The sequence below is a fragment of the Macaca mulatta genome, chromosome 11 (assembly GCF_049350105.2).
Source record: "Macaca mulatta isolate MMU2019108-1 chromosome 11, T2T-MMU8v2.0, whole genome shotgun sequence".
In the NCBI taxonomy this organism is placed as follows: domain Eukaryota; kingdom Metazoa; phylum Chordata; class Mammalia; order Primates; family Cercopithecidae; genus Macaca; species Macaca mulatta.
In genome coordinates, this window is record NC_133416.1 from 4,040,684 (window position 1) to 4,068,043 (window position 27,360).

A 27,360-nucleotide genomic window follows, 5' to 3' on the forward strand; every position below is an offset into this window, starting at 1 on the left:
GCACCACTGCACTCCGGCTTGGGCAACTGAGTGAGACCCTATCTCAAACAAACAAACAAAAACAACAACAAAAAAGATGTAATTGACTCACGGTTCTGCAGGCGATACAGGAAGCATAAAAAATTCATGGGATCTTGCTGTGTTGCCTAGGCTGGACTCGAATTCCTGGATCAAGTGATCCTTCTACCTTTGCCTCCCAAGTAACTGGGACTACAGGTTTGGTAGCATGTCCAGCTTGTGCTAGACTACACTAAATTTATAAATTTATATAAATATTTTTTTTGGCCAGGTGCGGAGGCTCACGACTATAATCCCAGCACTTTGGGAGGCTGAGGCGGAAGGATCACTTGAGCCCAGGAGTTGGAGACCAGCCTGAGCAACATAGTGAGACCTCTGCATCTTGTCCCACTGGAAGGTCTTCATGGGCAGGAAGACACGGAGCTGTCTCCTGTGACAACAGTGCCTCTGGATACCTTGTAAAGGACCTGCTTGAGGCTGTTTTACTTAACTTTAAAGAAAATTAATTAAAGGAGTATACTCCAAAATAATGGTAAAAGTATAGCATAGCAAATACATAAACCAGTAACATCGTTGTTTATTATTCTTAAGTATTATGTACTGTCCATAATTGTATGTGCTGTGCTAGACATATTTTTAAAAAATTCATGGGGTCTTGCTATGTTGCCCAGGTGAGACTCGAACTCCTGGGCTCAAGTCATCCTTCCATCTCCGCCTTCCTATTAGCTGGGACTACAGGCTTGGTGTCATGCTCACCTTGTGGTAGACTTTGTTACATGACTGGCAGTGCAGTGGGCTTGTTTATATCAGTATCACTGCAAACACATGAGGAATGTGTGCTGCTGGATTATGACACCTATGATGTCACTAGGCGATAGGAATTTTTCAGCTCCATTGTAATCCTAGGGGACCATTGTCATATGTGTGGTCCGTCACTGGCTGGAACATTGTTATGTGGTGCATGACGGTACTACTGATATTACAATAGTGTTATTTTTGGCAGACAGGTCTTTCCCATTCTTGTCTCTGTTCTCGAGTTGTTTGGGGTGGCAGACTGAGCCAGGGATGTGGTTCAGTGTCCATTATCTCATAGATCCAGGCCCTGACCACTTTTTCTCCAGTTCCACCTGTAGGATCCCCTCCTTTCGGGCCTGCCAACACAAAATGGCTAATCTCACCTACTTTCTTGGATATTCAAACTCAGTGGGAAGTGAACTTTCAAAACACAGAAGACCTGATTTCAGAGTGTCTTCAAGGGGGCCTTACACACAAGAGGAGGCTGGGCGTGGTGGTGCAGCTGTAGTCCCAGCTACCCAGGAGGCCAAGGCAGGAGGATTGCTTGAGCCCAGAAGTTCAAGACCAGCCTGGGCAACATAGTGAGACCCTGTCTCAACCTCTGCCACCACAAAAAACCCACAAAAGGCTGAATTACCTATAGCCTCCCAAGAAATAACTTCCCGGCTTTATGATGAGTCAGGCACCCCTACACTCTGCACAAGGCTGCCTGGGTAACCACTCTGTTCCTCACTAAAAGCGAAGACTAAACACTTTGAGATTCAGCACATGATCACATCACCATCACTATATTTTGGAATTTTTTATTGTGAAATATACACAACATAAAATTTACCATTTCAACCATTTTTAGCTGACATCAACTACATGTACATTATTGTGCAATCATCACACTAACCATTTTCGGAACTTTTTCATCATCCCACACTGAAACTCTGTACTCATTAAACAATAACTTCCCATTCTCCCCTACTTCCAGCCCCTGGTTACCACCATTCATTTTCTGGCTATGTTTGGTTATTCCAGGTACTTCATATATGTGGAATCAGGCAATATCTAACCTTTTATGACTGACTTACTTCACTTAGCATCGTGTCCTCAAGGTTCATCCATGCCGTAGCCTGTGTCAGAATTTCCTCTCTTATTATGGCTGGGTAATATTCCATTGTGTGTATATACCACATTTTGTGTGCCCTTTTACCCAGTGATGGACATTTGGGTTGTTTTCACCTTTTGGCTATTGTGCAGCATCATATTTTAAAATAAAGTGCCCACTCTCCTCCTCTACAGTCACTCCAGTGGCTCCCCAGTGCCTGCACACCCACCCACAGGACTTGGCATAATCCACATGGACGCACATGTTTAGTGATGTGACTTGTGTTTTCCGAGGTAGTTTTTCTTTGCATTGGATCCGCCTGTCCATCCCCTTTATGAAGCTGTAAATGCTCAGAGGCTAGGAGCTGAGATTAATAATTCCTTCTACTACCTCCTGAGAGTCTGTTTCAGGAAGTGGTAAAGGATGTTGGTTAGGAGTGTGGGTTGTGAGGTCAGACCACATGGGTTTCCATCCTAATTCCACCACACACAAGCTCGTCATCACATGTGTCCTTTAACTCTCTGGCACTCAGTTCGTCCACTTATGAAACGGTGATGGTGGTGGTAACTACCTTGTAGGGCTGTTAGGAAAATTAAATGAGATAATCCATGTGTAGGACTTGGCCTAGCGTCTGATACGTTGTAAGCCCTTCCTTGTTAGCTTAAGCCAAAAAAATTAAGATCTCAGCTTCCTTTCAGCATTTGCCTTTTTCATCTTCCTAATTCCCTCGCTGGGCAGCTGAAGGGTAGGATGAATGGTTCCTGTCGTGCGGAGTGGCGTCCCTAGGGCCAGCTCTCCCTCGGGGAAGCAGTGACGGGAGCCCGGCAGAGGTAGAGCCCTGTTTATTGTTCATCCGTGACCACCCCCTCCACACCCTCTGCCCATTCGGATGTCGGGTGTACTTGGAGGTGCCCAGGCCCCTGGGTCGTCTGTAATCCCTCCCTGCAGTCTCTTTCCTGCGTGGATCTCTGATGTGTGGGACGAACTTGGCAACTTGGGAAGGTGTCTGGGCGGCTGTACCGCCTCTTTGGCCCTCACCAGGATAGTGCTGTTGGGCCGGCCAGGGGGTCGCTTCCCTGCTGCTTCCGCTTCCCCCGGTGGCCAGCCCTGCCCCGCCACCCTGGGAAACCTGAGCCCTCTTGCCGTCAGAGCCAGCGCACTGGCAGGATCTGGCTGGGCGTTTGGCAGCCGCTTGAAGCAGCCTGTGGTTTCGCCCTGAAGCTGATGGAGCTGGTGAAGACAGAAGTTCACCATTTTTTCCCCTCTATTTAACAACACTTCCCCAAATATTTACTTGATCCTCTCATGTTTCCTTCTTCGCATCAGCTTCGAGCTTCCGCTTGCTGGCCACAGCGAGGCAGCAAGAGGTTTGCCGCTGCTTGGGGCTGATTTTCCGCTCTGGAAAGGCGTCTCCAGGTGTGATGGACAGCAGAGGGCGGGAGTTGGCCAGGTGGTGTCTGGAGGCGACACCCCAAAGTCAGGTGACTGCATCCAGGTGATAGGGCTTCTCGGGACTGGCCCGGGGTTCCGAGCTCCGTGACCTCGGGCAAGCTCCTGAACCTCTTTCGGCTTCTGCTTCCTCACCAGTGAGATGGGGATAATCATAGTACCGGCCCACAGCGATGTGCAGAGTCAGGGAGATAACCTACACAGAACGCTCAGCAGAGTGTCTGGCACACATGAGCATGCTCTAAAAATGTGAGTTACTTCTATTTTTACAGGCAAACTTTATTTTTGCTGTTCCCAGCCTTCTGTTTCTTTGCACATTTTCTTTTTTTGTGGCAATGATTCCTTTAGGATCCCAGTGCCCTTGGATCACACTCCCTTCTTGCCTAGCAGAGCCCGCTCTCGGGAAGGGGTCTGACGTTGTAGCCGCGTCGGCTTTCAAGGGCAGAACCTTCAAGGTCGTCGGGGCCGGTGCCCGTGTAAGTGGCTCTTTGCTGTGCTGCGCCTCCTCGCCTCCTTTGACGGGGTGCACACACTCTACGTGCTGAGATAGTCTCCTCCATCTTTGTCATTTTCTCTACTTTTGGGAAAAAGAAATGAAACTGGATGTTTATGGAGCCCTTTACGTGCCAGGAGCTGCTGGGCACAGTCATCTTATTTCATTGTCCCAGCAGTCCTTTGAGGTTGGTGGTATAATTGCAGTTTTTACAGAGGCTGAAACTGAGGCACCGCATGGCTGAGTAAATAGCCAGAGGTCACATGCAAGCGAGCGACAGTGGGACTTGGTTGAGCCTGGACTTTCCGAAGCTGCAACCCACGTTCTCTGCACCAGTGGTGGTGCATGGTAGCAGCCCATTGCACAGGTGCTCACATTGGGATCTCAGCCCCTGCACTTACTGGATGCCTGTGGACCAGTTACCTACCTTCTCCCAGCCTCATTTTCTTCACCCAAAACTGGGGATAACAGTCACTACCTCCTAGGGCTGCTGTGGGTATGAAGTGAGAAAATCCTCTCATGATGAAAGCTTCTGGCCTGACCGTGGCAGGTGTGCAGGGAATGCTGGCTGCGATGTGTGCTGTGATGCTGGAGCTTGGCTTCCGGGAGATTCCATACTCTGGGAACTTGCAAGACAGGTCCTGTCCTCGAACCCCTATTGGATAGACCCTCAGATATTTGTTATCAGGTACTATGTCCTTCCCAAGGTCCTCTCAATTTTTTAAAAGCATTTTTTTTCTTGGGGTAAAATACATACAAAATGTATCATAACCATTTTAAAGTGTGTGATTCAGTGGCATTTAGTACGTTCACCGTGTTTGTAAAACCATCACCACTACTTGCTTCCGTGGCTTCTTCATCACCCTAAATATGAATCCCGCACCCCTTACCTATGACCACCCAGACCTCTCACCACTGGCAACCACTGATCTGCTTTCTCTCTGTGGATTTGCCTCTCCTGGACATTCTGTATAAATAGAATCATGCAGTGTGTGGCCTTCTGTGTCTGGCTTCCTGCACTTAGCATGTTTTCAAGGCTCACGCGTGCTGCCGTGTGCATCAGTGCTTCATTCTTTGTAAGGCTGAATACTACTCCATTATATGTATATGCAATATTTTGTTTTTCAGTTCTTCCGTTGATGGACGTTTGGGTGGTTTCCATCTTTGGGCTGTTGTAAATAGAGCTGCTGTGAACATTCATGCACAAGTTTTTGTTTGGACACCTGTTTGCAGTTCTTTTGGGTATACACCTAGGAGTGGAATTGCTGGATCATATGGTAATTCTGTTTTAACATTTTGAGGAACAGCCAAACTGTTTTCCACAGCGACTGTACCATTTTACATCCCTGCCGGCAACGCACGAGGGTTCCAATTTCTCCACATCCTTGCCAACACTTGTTATTTTCCGTTATAAAAAAATCGTGGCTGTCCTAGGTGTGAAGCGGTGCCGCACTGTGGTTTGATTTGCATTCCCTGATGGACCATGACATGGAGCATTCTCTTTCAGTTCCCGCATTCCTGTTTTCTCCTGACCCGGTTCGAGCCTCTCTCACTGTTCTGTTCGCGCTTCTCGTGGCCCCATTTGTCTAGATCCTGTTTAAAACACGAGGCCCCAGGCAGGCCTCCAGCTAGATTGGGCGCAGCTTGGTGTGGGCGACTCCCACTTTCCTGGTTCCAGATATTCGACTTTTTCCTGTTCAGTCTTCTCTGAAAGGCACCACCCCTCCCCAGCCCATGAAGCTTCCCAGGCTCAGATTCTTTCATCCCTGGTGGCCCTGGGGCTCTCAGCCTTATCATCCCCACCACCCGCCAGCAACCTGTCAGGTAGGACAGGGTGAGGATAGGCACCACCCTGAGGCTGCCGCAGAACTCCTCCTCATCACCTTTGGGGCCATCAGGAAGCTGTCGGGCGTCAGGTCCTGCCTCCTCCAGATTGTCCTGGGAGGCGTTGTAAGAGCCTCACTCCGCAGCAACCTTGCTCCCTTGGAGTATGACTTGAAGGCACCGTTTTATGTCTTTTGGGTGGGTTTATGATTTCAGGCCTATTTCTGACTGGAATCAAAGACGGCCCCTCGGTGAAGGAATTTCAGGCATGAACGAGCAGATGTGTGAGGTATTTTGGGGGCAGAGAGTTTGTCCCTGTGCTCCAGAAACCACTCCACCATCTGCCTCTTTGCACAAGGCCCCGCCCATCCTGGAAAAAGAGGGGTCCTCTCCTCCCACTTCAGGGCTCTGTCCTGGGAGGCCTGGTCTGTCTCACCAGGCACTTCCTACGAGTACAGAGTTTGGTCATCTGCCAGCAATCTATCTGCCTAAAGTGTTTATTTACTTTTAAAATGAGACTCAATTCTTATATAATTTTTTTTGGCTGTAAAAAATAAAATAACATAAAAGTATCAGTGAAATGTCTGTGCCCCATTCCTATGCCTCTCTCCCAGCCCCAGGGACTCTCCCAGGGGAAATCACAGGTGGGCCTTGGTATGGATTCAGAATCCTTCCAGACCTTTCATTCCAATGCAGTCATTTTCCCCCCACCCTCATCTAAGGGCAGCTCCAAAACAGATAACACCAGCAGGCTGAGCGTATCAAAGAAAACGAGGTCAGATGTGCCCTAAAATGATGCTGCTTGAAGTTGGAGGAGCAGGTGGCTTTTTCTCCCCAGGTGGCTCTGCTCAACTCTGGTGTGCAAACTTGAATAGAAGGTGACTGGGGAAGGAAACCTGAGTGCAGAGGGTGGAGGTTTCCAAAGAACCAGGTCCTATGAAAATGGATGGATGAGGGGGAGGAGAGGAAACTGGCATTAGCATTGCCGCTTGATCACCCACCATGGCACAGGATAAGAGTCAGACAGCCACCCAGGCTCAGTTTCTAGCTGGACACTTAACTGGCTTTGCATCTTTCGGCAGGGGTGTTACTGAACCTCCCTGGGTCTCAGTTTCTTTGATTATAAACAGGGTCAGCGCTTAGGGCTGTCGTGAGGGGCTGGTTCTTGGAACAGCCCCTTAGAAGGTGTGTAATGTAAGGGTTGCCGTCCTGGTCTTGCGGGGTATCAGGCTCCAGGCTGGTGCTCTGCTTCCTGTGTCGGCTCAGCATGGCCCCTTGGCCTTCCTTGACAGCCGCGGTGGGCTGCGGCTAGAGCAGGGCTCAGTGGGTCGCATTGCTAAAAATAGGCACCCCATTCCCAGGATGTGTTGTTTAGTGTGTTTTTACCGTGTAAGTGAATAGGTGATGGTTGAGACTTTCTCCTCTCCCAAGACGAGACTATTGTGGGAAAAGTTACACAATTAACGGTCATTGGCACTTCAGCAGGAATTAGTGTCATAGATATTTTGACCTGAAAGGGACCCGAGATGATCCTTGATTGTATAAATGGGGAACTTTTAAGGTTCAAGGAAGGAAGAAACTTGCCAGGCATGTCATACAGCCAGTTAGGGGATGGTCAAGGCTGGAGCCCAGTTCCCCTGATTCTGTCTGTCCTGCCTCGTATCCACAAGGGTCTGCTTGCCTCTGCTTGGGGCTGCTGCTTTGGGGTGGAAGGTCGCTTGGGTCAGAGGGCCCACAGGCAGATGGGGCTTCTGGAGGGATGGAGGGAAGTTTGAGGACGGTGTCATGGCTGATGGCTGTTTGGGGCCCCAACTTCCAAGACAGGAGACGGGAAGCATTTGGGGCCCTGGGATCCAGTTTGGTCAGGCCTGGAGATCCAGCTGCTCTGCTTGTGGATGTGACAGCGAGCTGAGAGTAGGGGCTAGCTCTGCTGGGGGTGGTAGACATATAGTCGGGTGATCACAGTCCAGGGTGGATGAGGGTGATGGCATGCAGTGTGGAAAGGGCAGTGATGTTTGCACAGGCATATCATCCAGGTGTAGAAGGGAGGAAGAATATGGGGAAAAGCATGGCAAACGCAGGGGCTGGCTAGCTGTTGGTGGGGGGCAAGGGGAGTAGAGGAGAGACCACTCAGGGAGGTGCCTGCAGTCAGGGCTGGCGTCTTCTCAGTACCTAGGCACTGCATGGCTTTAGAGTTGGGGCAGCATTATTAATTGATCGACAGGGTTTTGCTCTTTCACCCAGGCTAGAGTGCAGTGTCATGATCGGAGCTCACTGTAGCCTCGAACCTCCTGTGCTCAAGCAGTCCTCCCACTTTGGCCTCCTGAGTATCTGGTACCACTGATGTACTCCACCACACCTGGCTAAATTTTAAATTTGATTTGTAAAGATGGGGTCTCACTATGTTGCTCAGGCTGGTCTGGAACTCCTGGCATCAAGTGATCCTCCTGTCTTGGCCTCCCAAAGTGCTGGGATTACAGGAGCGAGCCACTGTGCCCGGCCACCACGTTTTTATTTGTTACAGGGATGAGTGAGGCATACTCCTCCTTCCTTAATCCCTGGGAAGATAGCCAGCAGGCTTTTGGTGTTCTGTGGGTTTTCCACATGTTTTATCCTTCTTACACTCTCTGCTTCCTGCTAGGTTCTGCCTCAACCAGCTCATCATTCAGCCCTGGTCCAGGCCTGCAGGGGTGAGGGTTTGTGGCCCTGAGGCTTGCTTGGTGGCCTTCTGGCTTGTTGCTGTTGTTACTGATGTTGACCACTAGATGGCAGCAGGAAACCTATCAATTTCTCTCCCAGGTCCATCGTATGCAAGTCAAGCCCTTTGGTCTGGGTGGATCAGCCATCGCCCCTTGATGGCATGGGGACTCAAATTCCACATCTCACTGATTCCAGGATGGGTCTGAGGAAAGGCTGGGATGAAGCCGAGGCAGCCCTCTCAGACGTACCGTGTTTCCGACTCTCCTGTGGCATTCTTGAGAAGTGGCTGTCTCTAGAATGTCAGAAGTAGGGTTCCCACCGTTAGGAAAATCTTTGCCGCATGTTGTGGCTGGGTTTTCAGTATCTTAAAGGGTCCAGAAGTCGAGACACAGTGTCCCTGAGGAAAGTCCTGTTGCTCCCTGAGGAGTCCCTGGCTTGGTAACCTGTGCAGAGATGGAGGGCACTGTGGTGGTGGGACACAGGGCTCCTGGCCTGGGAGGGACAGCAGCGTGAGAGCAAGGCTGTGCCGCACATCTGCAGTGCCGTGCAGTAACAGCAAACATGTAGGAAGCTCTTCGTGAGCCAGGGATGCCCCGAGTCTTTTGCTTACATTTATTGGTTTCCTCCTCTTGGAGGGGTAGCCCCGAATCCCTCCTAATCAGGTGCAGCTGAGCGGGGGCTTGAATCCAGGCAGGCTGGCTCTGGAGTCCCGGGATAAGTCACGCACCACTCATCATGGGCATTCTTAAGCCTTCGCGGGGGGCTGGACAGTTTGTGTTACAGGTCACGTGGCTCTTCCTGAAATGCCTTGGCTCGTTGGTCTTCCCGACAACCCCTGTGGCAGGTACTGGGGTATCCTCCTTTCTGCAGATGAGGAAATTGAGGCTCAGAGAAGTGAAGGATGCCTCCAGCATTGCAAAGACAAGACACCAAACCCTGTCATTAGATTCTGAGTCGGGGTGGCTCTCCTTTTGTAGTGCAGTGGGTTTGCATGAGTGGGGTTGGTAGGAGGGAGAGGATCACTCAGATGCCTGAGGTCAGGGCAGCTGTCAGAAAATCTGTTCTGTTCCCAAACCCTCTGTAAGAGGAACGCATGTGCAGGTGCCTGTGGGAGGCTGACGCGCCTGCCCAGCCAGTAAGTAAACAGGAGCTGGAGGGAGAGAGCGTGCAAGAATGAGGAGGTGGTGACCGCAGCCGTCCCCTCCCACCATAGTGTACCCTCAGCTGGAGGCAGGGCTGGGGGCACATTGGCTGGGGACCCACCCTAAGGCAGGGCTGGAGAAACAGCCCCTACTGTGCACCGTGGAGCCGCCAGGTGGTCTCAGCTGCCGGAACCCCTGCCCCGTCCCGTCCTGCTGTGAAGGCTTCGGGTCTGGAAGGGCGGTGTGTGCTTGTGGTGGGGTCTGAATCCCAGTTGGCCTGTGGAGCTACCACTGCTACTCTGGGATCAACTGAGGCAGGGGACTGCGGCTGGGACCCTGTTTCCAATTGGACTTTCTCAGGGGCGGAACCTTCCAAACTAAGGGGCAGCAGTGGATGGTTCCTGAGCTCCTTCTCTTCTCTCTGGGATGGGTGTTCTTGAGGCCTTGGGCTTCTGTCCCCATCCCACCTTCTCTGGGGTGTGGACACAGGGCCCATTTGGGCATGTCAGCTTCCCCGGAGCTCCAGCAGCTGGGTGGCAGGAGTCCACGGGAAGCTGGGTGCCGGCCCTGCCCACGTTTCCCTGGGCCATGCTCTCCTGGCCCCCCGAGGTCTCACCACTCTCTCGCTGGAACGCCTTAGTGTCTGCCCCCAGAGCCCAGGCCACTGTCCTGCCTCCTCGCCCTCCCAGAGCCCCGCCTCCTGCCGCCTGCCTCCCATGTGGCTTCACGTCCTGTGGGTTTTGCCGGCTGACCCAGCCCCTGTAGATACGTACTCTGCTCTGGGCACCCCATGTCCATGCCAGGCCCAGATTTGGGCCCCAAGGGAGTGCTGCCCCCTGGGTTGCAGTTCAAAGGCTTCTGCTTTCCAGCCAGATGGAGGAGGGCTCTATCCCAGGCTCCAACATCCTGCTTGGCTGGTCTCCCCCGCCCCCTGCTCCAGCTGCGTCCTCCCTGTTGTGCTCCTGGCAGTAGGTTTGCTGAGAGGGAAGGGGGGATTCCTTTCCTCTTGGCCTCTCCTCTCTCTATTACATCAGCCTACAGCCGAATACCCCTGGGGTCTGGTAAGGGAGGGCTTTTTATTAACTTTTTTCCAGGGGAAATAATTCCACCTCTTGTCACATGGATTGCTGCATGCAGCTCTTCAGGGGGCTTGACTTCCTTCCCTCGTCCCATCCCAGGCCCCTTGAAACTCAAGAGAGGGCAGCTTTGTTTCTTTAAACGGGCTTTGACCTCCGGAAGGTCGTGTGAGGAGTCGGGTGCCTGGGTCCCGCGGTCCCCCTCATGGACTGTGTGACCCCAGGACCACCCTTTCCTCCCCTGGGCCTCAGCACTCGGTTCAGCAGCCTAGGATTGCGTTTGTCATCCATGGGTGGTGAGGGGCAATGCCCAGCGGTGCCCGCTCTGGAATGGCGGGCTCTGCCCTTGGGTTTGGTAGCATGATTTTTCCACCCCTGGGCTGGCCCCTCCGCCTGGGGCGGGTGTGGCCAGAGGCTGGTGGCTGGCACACCTGCTAGGGATGAGGCATCTCCTTAGTGCCGAGGAGACGAGAGAGCCCTGGGGCAGGCTGGGAAGTGCAGGGCCCAGCTGAGAAGGAGAATGAGCTCAGTCTCCCCGCGGCGGGTCATTCACCACCTCCCGGAGTCAGTTAGAGGAGGGGCTACTCCAGAGGTGGGATGGGAAGAGGCCCCAGTGCCCAGCTCTGCCCAGTCCTGTCTCCTCGCTGGGCTCTCTCCTCCCGTTGCTTTTTTTCTTTTTTTTGAGACAGGGCCTCGTGCTATCACCCAGGCGGGAGTGCAGTGGGGCAATCATGTGCAGCCTTCACCTCCTGGGCTCAAGTGATCCTCCTTCCTCAGCCTCCCAAGTATTTGGTGTCTGGGACTACAGGCACGTGCCACCATACCCGCCATACAAAAAAAAGGGCTTTTTTTTTTTTTTTTTTTTTTTTTTTTGTATTTTGTAGAGATGGGGTTTCGTCATGTTGGCCAGGCTTGTCTCAAAGTCCTGGGCTCAAGTGATCCATCCACTTTGGCCTCCTGCGCCATCTACCTCCTTCCCTTTGCTTGGCTTTCTTTCTATGCCCTTGTCTGACTGCTGGCCGTAGATTCCAAGCCCTGCAGGCAGGGTGGGTCCTGGACCCCGTTCTCTGCCCCTCAGTCCCTGCTGTGTTCTTCTCCGGGCAGGCGGAAAGCTGCACCCCGCTTCCCAGCTCAGAGCCCAGGGCCACAGGCTGTGGACACCCTGAGGAGGGTTTCTCTGGGCCTACTCCCCCACCCTCCCTGCACGCTGTGCCCCAGCCCCTCCCCAGGGCCCACATCTGGCCCAAGTGCTCAGTTTTCTGGGCTGTAAATTGCCTCCCGCTGCCCCTTGGCATCCTCTCAGGTTTCAGCTTCACGGCTCTTTTGCTTTTGGTGGGGGGGGCGGTGTCCGGGGAAGTCTCAGCTTGTTCCCTCTCTTCCTCTGTCTGAGGCCGTGGAGAGAAATCCTTGGCAGTGTTGTTCTCGATCCTTCCGTCCAAGTGTTGGTGAGCTGTGGTTTTTAGCAGGTGGCTGAGTAGGAACCAGTTCTAATTAGATTTCCCCCTTTTCTGTTCACACCTCCCCCTCCCACTCCCCCCCTCACCCTGCCAGAGGCCAGCCTACCCCAAGTGTCCCCTGCTGTGCAGTGGAGGGGCTTGCAGTCGGCCAGCCTGGGGATGGTGGGGTTGGCTGCAGCCTGCGCTGCCTTCTGCTCCTCCTTGAGCTAGCCCTTGGCCTGGTGCTCAGCCTCAGCGGTCCCCTCAACTCCCTGCATCCCCTCAGATAGCTTTGCTTTGCTTTTCTCTTTTCTCTTTCTTCTTTTCTCTTTTCTGTTTTCTCTTTTCTCTCTTTTTTCTCTTTTCTGTTTTCTCTTTTCTCTCTTTTTTCTCTTTTCTCTTTTTCTTTTCTTCTTTTTTTGAGACAGGGTCTTGCTCTGTCACCCAGGCTGGAGTGCAGTGGCGTGACTCCCAGGCTCAAGCCATCCTCCCACCTCAGCCTCCCGAGTAGCTGGGACCACAGGTGTGAGCCACCATGCCTGACCAATTTTTTGTGTGTGTTTTTGGTAGAGACGGGGTCTCACCATGCTGCCCAGGCTGGTCTCAAACCCCTGAGCTCAGGTGACCCACCTCTCTCGGCCTCCCATAGTGTTGGGATTACAGGCAGGAGCCACCGTGCCTGGCCTCAGATAGCTTTTCTGTTTCTTCACAACAGGGGACTCTCTAGCCCCTGCAGCTGACCATCAGGGGCTCAGGCCATTGCCCCCCGAGGAGCATGGCAGCCGTCAGCTCCAGCTGGTCCCTGGGCAGATCCACCCTCCCCACTGCAGAATTTGCTTTGCACCACCGCCTTAACTCGCCCACGCACCTGGGGAAGCCTGCTTGCTTAGGCCTGGGAAGGGTGTCTCAGGGCAGCCACCAGGACAGTCGGGTGCAAGTAATCATCAGGTCCTACTCAGAGTGTGGCCCGCGGACCTGGGCTGATCTGTGAGGAGCTTAAGTCCTGGCGTGGAAAGTGTGCGTTTAGTAATGCTGCAGCAGTTGCCCTGGCCCTGACATTTCGGGTTGTTTGGTGTTTCCCAGGGGTAGCTCCAGGGGAGTCTTGGAATTTGGTGCTTGGTACCAAGGAAACTTGTAGGGATTTTTAGTCGACACTGAAGGGCTTCTCTCGTCGAACAAGGTACAGGCCAGTTTGGGTGTTGTTGAAATCTGGAGGAGAGTCGTGTGGTGCGAAACAGGTCACAGCAGGATCATGCACTGGCCCGGGATGGACGGGAAGTAAAAAGCCTGGCGTCGGCCACGGATCAGCTGAGAAGTGCTGCCCTCAGCATCTCAGGCCTGCAGAGAAGTCCCTGCAGGGAAGTTCAGAGGGATTTTTGGATTTGATATGGGATGTTGAGGAGGAGTTTGGGGTTCGATGATGAATGCCCAAAGAAAGTTGAGGATTTCTTGGGGGAATTGGAATGAGGAAGATTCGTAGTTTGATGTAGGAAGTCAAAGGGTAGCTTGGAGTTTGAGGTAGGAGGACTCAGGGATGTTTGGGGTGTGGGGGCCCAGAGGGAAGCCTCTAGCGAGGACACAGAATGCTCTGAGGTTCCTGGAAAAGCCCAAGGAAAGAGTGGGTTCAGGAGTGTGGACCAGGGGAGGCCTGGAGGTGACAGTGGGAGGCTGAGGAGAGATTTGGGGTTTTACTGGCCATGTGGAAGGGCATTTGGACATGTCTAGGTTAAGGACCAAGGGTGTTTTGGGTTATTGGAGAAGGCTGAAGGGAAGCACGGGGGCTGGGTGGGGAAGGGCCGTGGGAAGTGCTGGGATTCATAGCAGGGGAGGGAGGGGGAATTTTGGGTTCCGTGCATGGGACCAGAGGGGAGCCATGAGATTCAGTTAATGAGGACCACAGGGCTTTGGGTCCTCACTTAAGGAGAGGTTTGGGTTTTGCCTTACCCACGGTTAGCTTCCACAGTCCCTGTCGGCTCTCAAATATCCCGTGTCAGGAGGAAGTCTAAGGGAATCTTAACCTGTCCCCTTCAAACCTGCTCCTTGATGCCAGAACCTTCTCCCTCCCTCAGCTTCCCCAACTCTCTCCACTCAAAGGCAGCTGTGGTGTGCTGTGGGAGCACACAGAGATCTGAACTCAGGGTGACGCCCACTGGCTTTTCCAGCCCGTTCCCCCCGTCTCCCAGCGTGGTGGTGACGACTCTCCTGCTGGCCTCTGCCAGCTCACCTTCCTCCTGCCCCGGGCCCTGCTCCTCTGAGGCCCACACATCTTTCTAAGGCCAGCAGGAGGCCTGTGTCTTTGAGGAGGCTGTGCGTGACCCCGTCACCCAGTGGCCTGTCCCTCATTCCGTGCCCTCATTTGCCCTTGGCTGTGTCTCGGGTGCAGCTGGCTTGTGTTTTGCCTTGATTCCTCGGTGTGCATGTGTCTCTCCAAGTCCTAGATGGTGGCACCTCAGAGGCTGGGCTGTGTGGTCTCTGTGTTGTATCTTAGTTGCTGGGGAAATGCAAGGCCACTGGTCTGGAGGCTTTTCTCTGAGTTGGGGCCACCCATCCTTAGTCCCCACCCACCAAGCCTGGCCCAGACCTGTTCTGTGGGAGGCTCTTGCTTTTCCCCTTTGCAGGAACAGCTCCACATCAGAACAAGTCAGCTCCTCCCAATGGCAGCCACCTGAGGCTTGGATGCAAGGACCCCATCCCAAGGTGTCCCTATAGTTTCTCCTGTGCCAGAAGCTGACTTTCTCTGTCTGGGGCTTTCCCACGTGGCCAGCAGGTGCATAGCAAGGCTTGGTGTCAGGTATATAAGTGCTTTACCATGGCCAGGTGCCCACAGAAATCCTGTGTGACAGGTGCCTTCTACGGAGGAGGAGACCAAGGCACAGAGAGGTTAAGGAAGATGCCCAGTATCACACAGACTGAGATTGTCGCCACTCTGCCCGACTGCAGCGGGGGTGACACTGTTGGGCCCAGATGCCCTCCAGAGAGCCCGCTGCCTGCTGTCCTCCCTCACTGCAGCCTTTATTTTATCATGGAGCGTCGCCACCCAGCCACACCACCGGGCTCCCCACTTGGCAACTGAGTTTTCCCTTTTTCTCTGGCTGGGGGCCCCTCCTCTTTTCCTTGGAAACTGAATGGGGCTCATGTTGGCCCCTCTGTGTGGGCCCCCTCCCCTCCTCTCCCCTCCTCCCTTCCCTGAGAAGGGCTGAAACCATTCCCAGGCTGGCCCTAGATGCAGAACGAGGGCTGTGGGATGAAAGGTGATATATAAATGTAAGGCGATGATTATTTATTTGACAGGGACAGCTGCCTGTGGTAAAAAATGTAATCTAGTAATCCTTTTGTGAAAATCGGATCCGAGGCTCAGCAAGCCGCCTGAAACAGCAAAAGGCCGAGTTCCCTCCCTCCTCACCCCTGCTCCCCGCGCCATGCCCTTACTCACTCCTGGTGGCCCGCATCCCTGCCCCCGGGTGCCTGCGGCGTGTGTCTCCCTGTGTGCGTGCTGCACCTGTGCATGCGTGCTGCACCTGTGCATGCCTGCTCTTGCTTTTGCTTTTTTGTGTTGTTGTTAACATCCTGCATAATCGTAGTACAACTGTCAAAAACCAAGAAGTTAACATTGGAATAGCGTTATTAACGATGGACTTTATTTAGATTTCACTGTTCCCACGAGCGCCTTCTTTCTGCTCCAGGAGCTTCCATTGCATTTAGTTGTCCTGTCTCCTTAGACTCCTCCATCCTGCTACAGTTCCTTAGTTTCTCTGGATCTTTCATGACCTTGACAGTGGTGAGGAGTGCTGCTCAGTCACTCTGCAGGACGGTTTTCACTCTGGCTCTGTCTGGCGTTTTCTCATGGTTAGACTGAGGTTCTTTGTCTTTGGAGAGACCACCGTGGCCTGGTGCCATGTCCTTCTAGGTGCGTGGCGTCAAGGGGAATGTGATGTCTGTGTGTCTTATTACTGGTGATGATGCCCTGGAGAAGGTGATGTCTGCCAGGTATCTCCAGTATAAAGTGGCCCTTTTTTTCTTTATAATTAATAATATTTATAATTATATTAATTATAATTAATAAACCATTAATGTCTTGAGGGCAGGCACTTTGAAACTGTCCTGGTTTTTTCTCAAACTTCTGCTCACTAATTTTAGCATCCGTCAGTGGTTTTTGCTTGCAACTCTTCTAATTGTAGTGTTTGCCTAATGGTAATTTTCTGTTTCCCTCATTTCTTCTGCATTTATTAATTGGAATTCTCCAGGAAGGAAGAGCTATTTCTTCTGTCCCACTTATTTATTCAATTAGTTATTTTTATCATTACAGACTCATGGATATTCATTTACTTCATTAATAAAAATATATATATAAATGTATGGATATAGGATATATAATAAGTATCAAGATATATATTTTATCCTATAGGTTAAAAGAGTTACCGTAACAGTACAATAGATATTTATTTTGTTGCTCAATTTGCTCCAGCCTTGGCTATTGGGAGCTCTAGGGAGCACTTTCAGATTGGCTTCTGTGGCCTTTGATGTGTTCCTATCTTTTTTTTTTTTTTTTTTTTTTTGAGACGGAGTCTCGCTCTGTCACCCAGGATGGAGTGCAGTGGCCGGATCTCAGCTCACTGCAAGCTCTGCCTCCCAGGTTTATGCCATTCTCCTGCCTCAGCCTCCCGAGTAGCTGGGACTACAGGCGCCCGCCACCATATCCGGCTAGTTTTTTGTATTTTTTTAGTAGAGACGGGGTTTCACTGTGTTAGCCAGGATGGTCTCGATCTCCTGACCTCGTGATCCACCCGTCTTGGCCTCCCAAAGTGCTGGGATTACAGGCTTGAGCCACTGCGCCCGGCGATGTGTTCCTATCTTTTCTTGAGCTCTTCCTTACTTTTCGGAACAAGATACTCCAGGTCATGTTATGTTTCTCCTGCCTCAGCCCTGGAATCAATCACTTCTCTAAGGAGCCTTGCTTCTTTTTGCTGGAGCATGGTGTTTAGAAACCAAGATCGAGGTGCCAGGTGTGTTCATTGCTACTGGGGTGTCATTGCTTCTAGGTCCTCTCAGAGAACAGAACTAAGAAATAGATATATGCCAACCCAGGCATGGACACATACCTGTATCTCTGTTGTTCTGTTTATTTGTGTTTATATTTACAAAATCATGAGTTTGTGCTGATTTATTTTTATTTTTTATTTATTTATTTGTTTTTGAGACAGAGTCTTGCTCTGTCACCCAGGCTGGAGTGCAGTGGTGTGATCTTGGCTCAGTGCAACCTCTGCCTCCCAGGTTCAGGTGATTCTCCTGCCTCAGCCTCCCTAGTAGCTGGGATTACAGGCACCTGTCACCATGCCTGGCTAATTTTTGTATTTTTAGTAGTGACAAGGTTTTACCATGTTGGCCAGGCTGGTCTCGAGCTCTTGACCTCAAGTGATCTGTCTGCCTCGGCCTCCCAGAGTGCTGCGATTACAGGCATGAGCCACTGTGCCTGGCCTTGTGCTGATTTTTATTAGCTTTTAATATGGTAGTTTTGGAACTGAGGGGAACCTGAGAAATCAAGTCCATATTCCCCCCTCACAGAGGACAGAGCCACCAAGCAGGTTGAGGATCTGGCTGAGATGGCATGGCCAGTACAGGTGGGTTTGGAGCTAGGACTCAGAACTCTGGATACCTGGTGTAATGTCTCCTCACTGCAATGGTACCTCTAACTCCAAGGGCGTGTTTTGATAGTAGGCAGATTTACTGGGTTGAGTAGTGTTCCCCTAAAGTTCATGTTTTCCCAGAACCTGTATATGTGATCTTATTTGGAAATAAGGTCTTTGCAGATGAAATCAAGTTAAGGTGGGGGTAACACTGGGTTAGGGTGGCCCCTAATCTGATGAGTGGTATCCTTATTTATTTATGAGACGGAGTCTCGCTCTGTTACCCAGGCTGGAGTGCAGTGGTGCGATCGTGGCTCACTGCAACCTCTGCCTCCTGGGTTCAAGTGATTCTCCTTCCTCAGCCTCTCGAGTAGCTGAGATTACAGACGTGCCCCACCATGCCTGGCTAATTTTTGTATTTTTAATAAAGATGGGGTTTCACCATGTTGAACAGGCTGGTCTTGAACTCCTGACCTCCAGTGATTTGCCTGTCTTGGCCCCGCAAAGTGCCGGGATTATAGGTGTGAGCCACTGTGCCTGGCCGATGAATGGTATCCTTATAAGAGGGACACAGAAACACACAGGGAAAGCACCATGTGATGACAGAGACGGAGGCACAGGTTGGAGCGATGCACCTGCTAAGGATTCCCAGCAACGATCAGAAGCTAGAAAGAGTCCAGGAAGGATCCTCCCTGAGAGGTTGCAGAGGGAGCCTCTGCCAGTGCCTCAATTCTGTACTTCCAGCCTCCAGAACCGCGAGACTGTACATCCCGACTGCTGAAGCCTGCCAGCTCGGGGTACTTCGCTGCAGTGGCTCCAGGAATCACACGAAGTGGTTTCTAGTGGGGGTTGCAGGCGCGGGCAGCTTCTCTCAGGCTCCTGCCTGAAATCATCGTCTCTCACATCTGGGTAGCCCTGGGCTATGCCCTGAGAAGTGAACACAGAGGCATTGCTAGCATGTCAGCCACGGCCAGGTGCCCCTTCAGCGAGGCTTGTGTTTGGGCAAAATTAGAACCCCAAAAGCTTGTATTTAAACCGTAGCTGCTGATGATATTTGTCCCTTTTCCCTATTCTCCCAAACCTTTATGTTATAAGGATAATCTGATCGTCTAATTGTGTTTCTTAGCATTTAATTGGACTTAAATCAGTTGCATTGCTTTGTTTCCTTGTGTGGAGAGCTCAAGGGCACCTCCCCGGAAATGTCCCTCCTTGATTTCACACATCAAGGTCATTCCTAGGGCTCCTTTTTCTTCCCCTCACTCCCTTGTGAGCACACGGTGCGTGCAGCAGCCCTCGGCGTCCTCTGGTGGATGACACGTTTGTCAACCGCTTGGACCGTGAGGCCCTCTGGTCAGGACCGTGGCTGCCCTTGCATCCACCTCTAGACTCTTGAGCACATCCACAGCTCTCAGTGCCAGCTCAAGGCTCTCTCTCGTTGTGTCCTCCCTGGCTGCCAGTCCACGGTGCTCTTGCTCTTCCTTGGCAGTGCTCTTGTTTGGGAAATGACCTTTCTGTGTGAACTTGTTTTGACGTGCCAGCTTGATGAAGAGCTCCGCCAGGGGAGGGGTCCTCCCGTCCCTAGGAAGTGTTCAACTAGAGTTTGCTGTGGATTTCCTCCTTTTTGATACCTGTGGGCAGAGAAGCACCCACCTCAGTACATCTTGCTGAGTTTGGGGCGGAAGACTCTCAACTGCATATGGGGAAACTGAGTCCCAGGTGAAGAGAAACCAGCTCACCACCCTGCCTTCTGATAGCACATACACAGTGAGGGCAGGAGAGCAGGGACCAGGTGTCTGAAGCTTCCCGGCAGTCCTCTCTGCCAGGATCATCCTGTCCTGCTCATTCCTCATTTTTCTGTCCAGATGGCTGGGGGAAGGCATGGCTGGCATCAGCCAAGGTGATACATGACCACATGGGGCTCAGAGCAGAGAGGGCTCAGACCGTTAGGGGTGTCAGGCTGAGAAATCGGAAATTAAAGGCCTGGCGTGGTGACCAGCAAAACCTCCCTCAGTGCAGGGTTCCGAAGTCACCTGTGGTGGGTTTCATTAGCACGGGCACAGGGGAGGGAAGGCCGCTTGGCAGGCAGAAGAGACAGATGGGCTGCGGGCACTGGCTCGGCCTTGCGAGCGAGCCACGGGGCACTCGGGGCTTGGCGGTGGGCTTCCACCATTAGGCTCCTGCAGGCACAGGCATGAGGACCCTTTCCCCACTTTGAGGCTGTGAACTCCCCCGGCAAGCCCACTCCCCTCCTGGACCTCAGTCTTGTCATCTGTAAAATGAGAAGATTGGGCCGGGGATCTTTGAGGTCTCTCTGGCCTTGACAGCCTAGATTTATGACCTGTGGCCGTCGGGAGAATGGTGTCTAGGTTTGTGGCCAATGGCAAAGGGGCAGGAGGGCACTGGGATGCGGGGTCGGGGGATGGAGCCCATTGGAGGAGGACAGCTTCCCCTGAGTGTCTCTTGGGGAGCTTAGGGCGGGGAGACTGTGTGGAGATGGTGGTCTCTGAAAAGAGGACTTTTCTTTCTCCATCGTCCCCTGACAGTTCGGTTTTCATTCTGTCCAGCCATCTGTCTACCCTCCGTCTCTCCTACAAGTATCTGTGGAGCATCTCCTGTGCGGGGAACACAGCAGTGCACGAGACAGACGAGGTCACTGCTTTCATGGAACCCAAGGTCCAGTTGATGAAGACAGGCATTAGACAAACAGTTCACACATAACTAATTGCACTTGAAATAAGTTTAAATATCTCTGCGCGCTCTGCTCTTCCTCCTTGATCTTACTTTTCTGCTCCCTTCACTCTCTTCCTCTTTCCTCCCTCCTTATCCTTCTCCACCTGCTTTGTCTCTATGGCCTTTCTCCACCCCTCCAATGCTGAGATTCTGTGCTCCCTAGGCCAGAAATGCAAAAAGCTATAGATCTTGACCTTTCTGCTTGTATGTCTGGGTATTCTCTGGGAGGAGAGTGGCGGTGGATCCCATGGCCTCCTGAAGGGGGTGTGGATAGATTGTAAGCTTTGGGACCATGCTTTTCTGGGTGTGCATTCAGATTGTGACACTTACAAGCTTGCACAAGTCCCTTATCTTCTCTGAGCCTTAGTTTCCTCATCTGGAAAATGGGTTTAACCACACTCACCTTGCAGTATTATTTTGAACATCAAATGGGTAGATGTAAGTGAAAGCTCATTGTTGGTGCCTTGACTATAAGGTGTTTGATTAAAACTAGCGTTCTCTCCCGTTTTCTCCTTTCTTCCTTTCTGCAGGGTATGTAGCGAGATATTTTTGAGTTTAGGGTGGAGAGTGGAAGCAGGCGAGCCCTGGCCCTCTGCAGGTCACACTCCAGCCTGGAACCCAGGTGAGGTATGGAGGAGCTGCTGGGCAGCAGGACGGGGGGCCACGGTCCCTGCCCTGGGATGAAGTGTAGACTTCAATCTGGGGAAGGCCAGGAGCCTGCCAGGGGCTGGAGAGAATGACAGGCGTCCCATGCATCCCAAAACTGCAGTATGGTGTGACAGCTGCCTGCTGCATCCTGCTGAGTGTAGGGGCCAGGGAGACCCTAGCTGAGGAGCATGGTTGGTGCGCATGCTGCAGCCTGAGTCCTGGTGGCGTCTCCACCGACGCCATGGGAAGTGACCTCTCCCTCCTTCCGGACTGCCCCCACCTTCCCTGCCCACTTCCAGGTTCAGTTTGAGCCACCTAGGGCCTGTTCTGCCCTCAAAGAGAGAGAACCAGCCGGCCCAGTGCTGTGACGATGGAAGCGTTCTGTTCTGTACCGCCTGATACAGTAGTCACCGGCTGCACGTGGCCATTGAGCATTGAAAATGGGACTGAAAATGCCCCCAAGGAGCTGGATTTTAAATTTTACTCAGTTTTAACTTAAAATTGAAATGTAGGTGACCACATGTTGCTAGTGGCTGCCACGTCAGACGGTACTAAGACCAGCAGTTTTCACCTGCAGTGTTGCCTCACACTGGTGGGTGCCCTTTGGTGGGAGGTGTGTTGTGAGTGCCTTGTTCTTGGGAAGAGATTACTAAGCTGTGTGAGTGGTGTACACGTATGTGGAGTGGGGTGGATCGGGGGCCACACTTGGCGGATAAATGGTGGGCTCCTGTGAGTCTAATCTGGGTACATTTGGAGACTGAGTGGAGGGTCTGGATATGCTTCATTCATCCTGGAGACAAAGCACAAAACTAGGGAAGGAATTTTGAGCAGTGATTCCTTTGAAAGAAAGGGATGAAGGGCACACATCCCAGGGCCATTGGCTAAAGCACTGTACGGATTCTATAGGGGCTGGAGGAGACCTGAGGCACCATCTAGTGTGTAGCCTGCTCATTTTACAGATAAGGAAGCTGAGGCCCATCATACATTGGACCAGAATCTGATCCCTCTGCTTCTAAGAACTACCGTGTAAAGTAAATTATCAGCCTCATTTTCCAGCAAAAACTAGAAACTGGAAATCAAAGCCATGAAGCGTTTTAGTGGAACCAAGTTTTGGTCCCAAGTCAGTCCAGAGTCACAAGCTGAGTTTCTCAGACTCTCAGGCCAACACCCACACTGCCAGCTCATTGTATCCTTTCCAGCAGCTCGAGCTGGGTTCAGGATGCCGGGGTTCCTCCTTCAGCACCTGCGGCCTGTGAGATGGCCAACGGTGGGGCCGTGGCTGGCAGGGTATGGAACGTGGGCAGGGAGCGTGGCCATGGCTGTGTGGGGCTGTCTGCTCCAGGGTCAGGACCACACTGCCAAGTGGCCCTGCTGTTTGTGGAATCCAGAGATGGCTGCCTGAAAGGGACCAGGAGGGACAAGGGAGCAAGGTCAGAGTGGAGCCGAACGCTCACATTCCACTCCTCACAGAGCAGCACTCAGAGGGGGCCTGCGTCTCTGCATCCTCTCCAGCTTGGCTGGGAAGCTGCCCGGGCTGGGGGAGGGACTGCCCCATCCAGCTGTTGTCCACCTCCCAACCTCCCCACGGCTGCAGCTGTCCCAGCTCCATCAGTCACGTCCAAGGCTGGGTGGGAGGAGGGGATGAGGAGAAGAGGGGGCCTCTCGGGCGTGCCTGGCTGAGGTAACTTTGGCTCCTGCCTCTGAGGAGGTCTCCAGTTGCTGAGGGAAGAGGGGAGGGTGGTGGCTGCCTCCTGGATCTGGGTAAATTGTGGGGTTTGGGTAGCTCAGCTTTCAGCCCCCCGTCATTTGTTTCTCTGGGAGGGCCAGTGTTTTATTGAAAAGAATAGAAACGGTCGAATTCTTCCTTCATCTACATCTAACAGGTTCTTCTGGCGCTTCTTAGCGTTGCTGTGCTGGTGAATGAGTAAATGAAGGCTCCTCACCTGCCTCCAGGGCAGGGAGATGGGGCCTCTGTTTCTTCCGGCTTACTGGTTTGGTGATGGCCAGGCCCTCTGTGTAGGGGCTGGACTTAGGGAGTGTGAGCTGTAAGGATGGATGGATTTTGTCCTCCAGGTGTGGCAGGAAGTAGGCAGATGCCCATCCTGGCATTACCGTTTCCTGCAGCCAGATGCAGCCTCGCCTTGTCCTCTCTTTCTCCCTGAAATTCGGCGGAGTCCCTGAAGTCTCCGGCGACCTTGCATTCTTCAAAGCTAAAGGGAGAGACGCCAAGAGAGAAGTGGCCCTCCTTCTTGGCCAGACCTTAGTTTGCCAGCCTGAAGAGTGGAGAAGCATTGCCACCTGTTTCAGTCCAACAGACAACAGCATCGTGGCGTAAAAAGTTGATTTGAGTCCTTTGGAAAAAAGGCCCTAGGGGAGAGGCACTTACTTTGTTTTTATTCTGCGCTTTATCTGATCTCAGCGCAGGACAGGATGGGTGTTAGCCAAGTAATAGCCATCAGTGATTCGAGACCTGGCTTGGACTTAGAGACATCTGGGGAGCTTTTCAATAATTCAGGCTCCTGGGCCCCCATCCCAGATCTTTGGAGTCTGACGCTCTGGGAACGGAGGCAGAAAGCTGTATTTTGAAAAGCTTCCCATGTGATTTCGATGCAGAGGTAGGTTTGCCCCTTTGAGGAGAAATCCCTTGCTGAACAGATAATCATAAGTGCTTTTCTCTGAAATATGCCTGACATTGGGAGCAGTTGTTAATTGATTCATTCAGTCAGCCAGCAGACATGTAGTGAACGCCCGTGGCGTGCCAGACGCAGCTCTGGGCAGAGGGGTGTGGGCAGGATTAGGGGACGTGTTCTTCCCCCAGGGAGGGCACAGTCCAGTTTGGGAGACAGACAGCACCAGCGATGACAATGTAGCATGAAAGGTGAGGTGTGGGAGATGCCCGCTGGGCCCGTTACATTTGGCTGGGCTTCAGAGAATATGTCTTGGCCTCCCTCGGTCTGTTTCCGCCCCTCTGCCAGTGATAGGCTTAATACCCTTTTTATGTGTGTTTGAACAGAATGGGGCACATAGCTGACTTGATGCTGATGCCCAGAGAGATTAGGGGGCTTGACTAAGACCACCCAATGAGTTAGTATTTTGTTGATGGGGGGCAGGAATGGGGAGGGTTTCCTTTGAAAACTCTGTGTCATAAAACCCCCAAATGAATTGTAGTGTATCTGGGCTCTGCAGGTGGCAAACAGACATGGTGTCCATCTTGGTTTCAGCCTGTGGCCTGGCGTGAATCTTACGTTTCTTGTCCACACTCTGAGGCTGATACATACCCACGTTGCTGCTAGTTCTTAGAATTAGAGATATGGGCCGGGCGCGGTGGCTCAAGCCTGTAATCCCAGCACTTTGGGAGGCCGAGACAGGCGGATCACGAGGTTAGGAGATCGAGACCATCCTGGCTAACCTGGTGAAATCCTGTCTCTACTAAAAAAAAAAAAAAAAAAAAAAAAAAGAATTACAGATATGGTATGGTTGGCCCATGCTAGGTGCTCAATGAATGCCAGTTTTTCTTCTCTACCTTTGTATTTGGTGTCTGAAGTGAGGAGAGTATATGCTTTCTGGGGCCTCAGACTCTCTGAGCTCTCCTTCTAGCTGGAGATTGCCTTAGCTCCTTCCCAGTTATGAGCTGATTTCAGGGTGCCGAGTTCCAGGCCCTGCAGGAGATCGAATGCTGCCCCTTCTTCACCCCACGCCTGGCCTGGCCTTGGGGAGCCCTCCCCTGTCCTGTGCCTTTTAATTCAATACTCCCTGACAGCTCCATGCAAATTGCTAGAGCACTCAGAACGCCTCATTTCTCAGTAAGGCCCCTTCATGCAAGCCTTTGTCCTTCCGCTCAACATTAAACTCTGTCAACATTTTTTCCCAATGAAGTTCTTCCTCCCTCCGCACCATCCCCAGTCTCCAGCCAGCTTTGCTAGCCAGGGACAAAATTGGATTGCAATTTCTAGCACTTCCTGGAGATCAGGTCCCTGAAGAGCTATAAAAATCCAGCGGTGTTTCTGGCCACCTTTCCATGTGGTTTGTAGTGCACTGTCACACACGCCTGCAGAGCATGTGTTTGTGTTTGCAGTCGCATGTTTGCACACGTGTGTGCATGTGTGTGAGTGGGTGCGTGCATGCATGTGTATTTGGCTTTAAGGGAGGCTCTCCTATTGCATTACCTATGTTGCTAGTTTCTGGCTGCCAGTTTGCATTTCTTAAGCGAATTTTCTGATTCCAGGCTTGGGAGGGCTCCCCTGCACTGTATGTAATCGGGCATGAAGCCTGTGGTGGGGTGGATTTGGGTAATGGCTGGGCTGCATTCCTCCCATTCTTTTCTCACAGGAAAAAGTGCCTGGATAGAACCCTGGGGTGGGGATTGCTTACAGAAGGGGCCGGCTGCCTGCCACCAGCCTTCACATTTGGCCCCTGTTGGCCCCCTCCAGCCTTGTCCTCCCACCTCCCCTCAAGGCAGATGCCACCAGCTGGGTGGGCACTGGGGCTGCGCATGCCCCTCAGCGATTAATGGCCTGCAAGACTAGGCTGCCCTCTTCCCGCCCATGCTTGGTGGGACATGGCGCCCATTTCCAGGGTCTTCTTCCTTAAACTCAGATATGAAACAGAACAGGGCAGCCTCCAACGTGAAATGTCTCTTCCTCCCTCCCTTCCTTCCTCCCTCCAGCCCTTTTTTCTTTCTTAAAAAAAAAAAAAAAAAGAAAAAGAAAACCCAGAAAACATGGTGTGCCCTGTAATCCCAGCTACTTGGGAGGCTGAGGCAGGAGAATCGCTTGAACCTGTGAGGCAGAGGTTACAGTGAGCCGAGATCGTGCCATTGCACTCCAGTCTGGGTGACAGAGTGACTCCACCTCAGAAAAAACAAAAAACCAAAAAAACACAAAACACACAGCCAATCTTTGGAATTGAAAAGTAAAAGTCCAACAATCAGGCGTAAGTGAATTTCCTGCAAATGGGATGCCCTGCTGGATGGGGCTGTGATTCGCTGCTTGGCGCAGACAACTCTCGGAGGAATTTTTCCTCTCCAGCTCTCATTCCCTGGGGAAATTCATGGCGGGCAGTCTCTCCCTGGGGACTCTGACGAGCTTGGAAGGAGATAAGGTAAGGAGGGCTCTCTTTCTGTTTTCCAAGGCACCCTGCTCTGTCCTAGCTTACAAGGAGGCAGCTGCCACTTCCCAGCCCTCCTTGCCTGGCCGCCACGGAGGCCGCTGTGGGGTCAGCTCTCCTGGTTGTCAGCAGGATCCTGGCAACCAGCCCCTCCCTCACCCGCCACAGGGTTTGGCCTGATGCCAGGGTGGGCTGGGATTTGGCATCCCATCGGCCCCTCCTTTTGGAAGGTCCTGTGGCAGTCCTTCTGTCCTTCTGACACACCTGCCCCCCCTTGGCAAGCAGCCTTCCTCCTTGAGACGGAGTCTCACCCTGTTGCCCAGGCTGGTGTGCAGTGGCGCGATCTTGGCTCACTGCAACCTCTGCCTCCCAGGGTTCGAGCAATTCTCCCTGCCTCAGCCTCTCGAGTAACTGGGACTACAGATGCCTGCCACTATGCCCGGCTAATTTTTATATTTTTTAGTAGAGACGGGGTTTTGCCGTGTTGGCCAGGCTGGTCTTAAACTCCTGACCTCAGGTGATCCACCCGCCTCGGCCTCCCAAAGTGCTGAGATTATAGGTGTGAGCCACCACGCCCAGCCGAGCCCCCTTCTTTTCTTGTGCTGCATCAGAAGACTTAGGGACTCTGAAACCACAGCAGAAATGACAGAGCAGCAGAGGCGCACACACACACCTGACAGGTGGGGGCCCCAGGACGGCGTCTGTGCTCAGTGAGCTTCCTTTTATGGTGTGTGCTCGACTGCGCGTGTGTGGGGTGTGGTGGTGGTGCTGGTGGTGCAGGGTGGGCCTTCCTTGAAGCCCTCTAAGTCTTCAGACTGATTTGTGACACCTTTACCTTGTGCCTCCCCCCTGTGGGACTCCTGGAAGGACCTGAACAAAGCAGACATTTCCTGCCTAACCCTCGTCATCTTGTGCTAGTTTATTTCAGGGTCAGGAGCTACTGGGCATTTAAAACAAAATACTTATTGTATAAATAATGTTGTGTAATAAGAACACAAATCAAAGAAATAGGGGTAAAAAATGCCTCACAAACCTGCCATTGTGACAAATCAGTTTTCCATTTTCCATGATGCCTTCGGTCTGTATTTGCTTGCAAACATAATTTTTTTTTTTTTGCATGGTTATAGTCAATAATGTAGATGGAATTTTGTGTTCTATTTGCTTTCTTTAACATTTTAAGAATTTTGCATTCTATTTGCTTTCTTTACGTTTTGCCATAAGCT

General features: G+C 52.1%; 1 protein-coding gene across 8 annotated transcripts in view; it reads left to right on the forward strand.

The window, feature by feature from the left end:
* The window catches only part of TSPAN9 (tetraspanin 9), a 210,644-nt gene that overhangs the window by 52,556 nt on the left and 130,728 nt on the right, over positions 1-27,360 (forward strand). The window contains exon 1 of one of the 8 annotated variants that reach the window (XM_077953301.1): positions 20,919-21,005. The exons of the other annotated variants lie outside the window; for them this stretch is intronic. The gene's annotated coding sequence lies outside the window, so the exon portion shown is untranslated. Of the gene's footprint in view, positions 1-20,918; positions 21,006-27,360 lie in introns of those variants that run through there. 8 annotated transcript variants of the gene reach the window in all.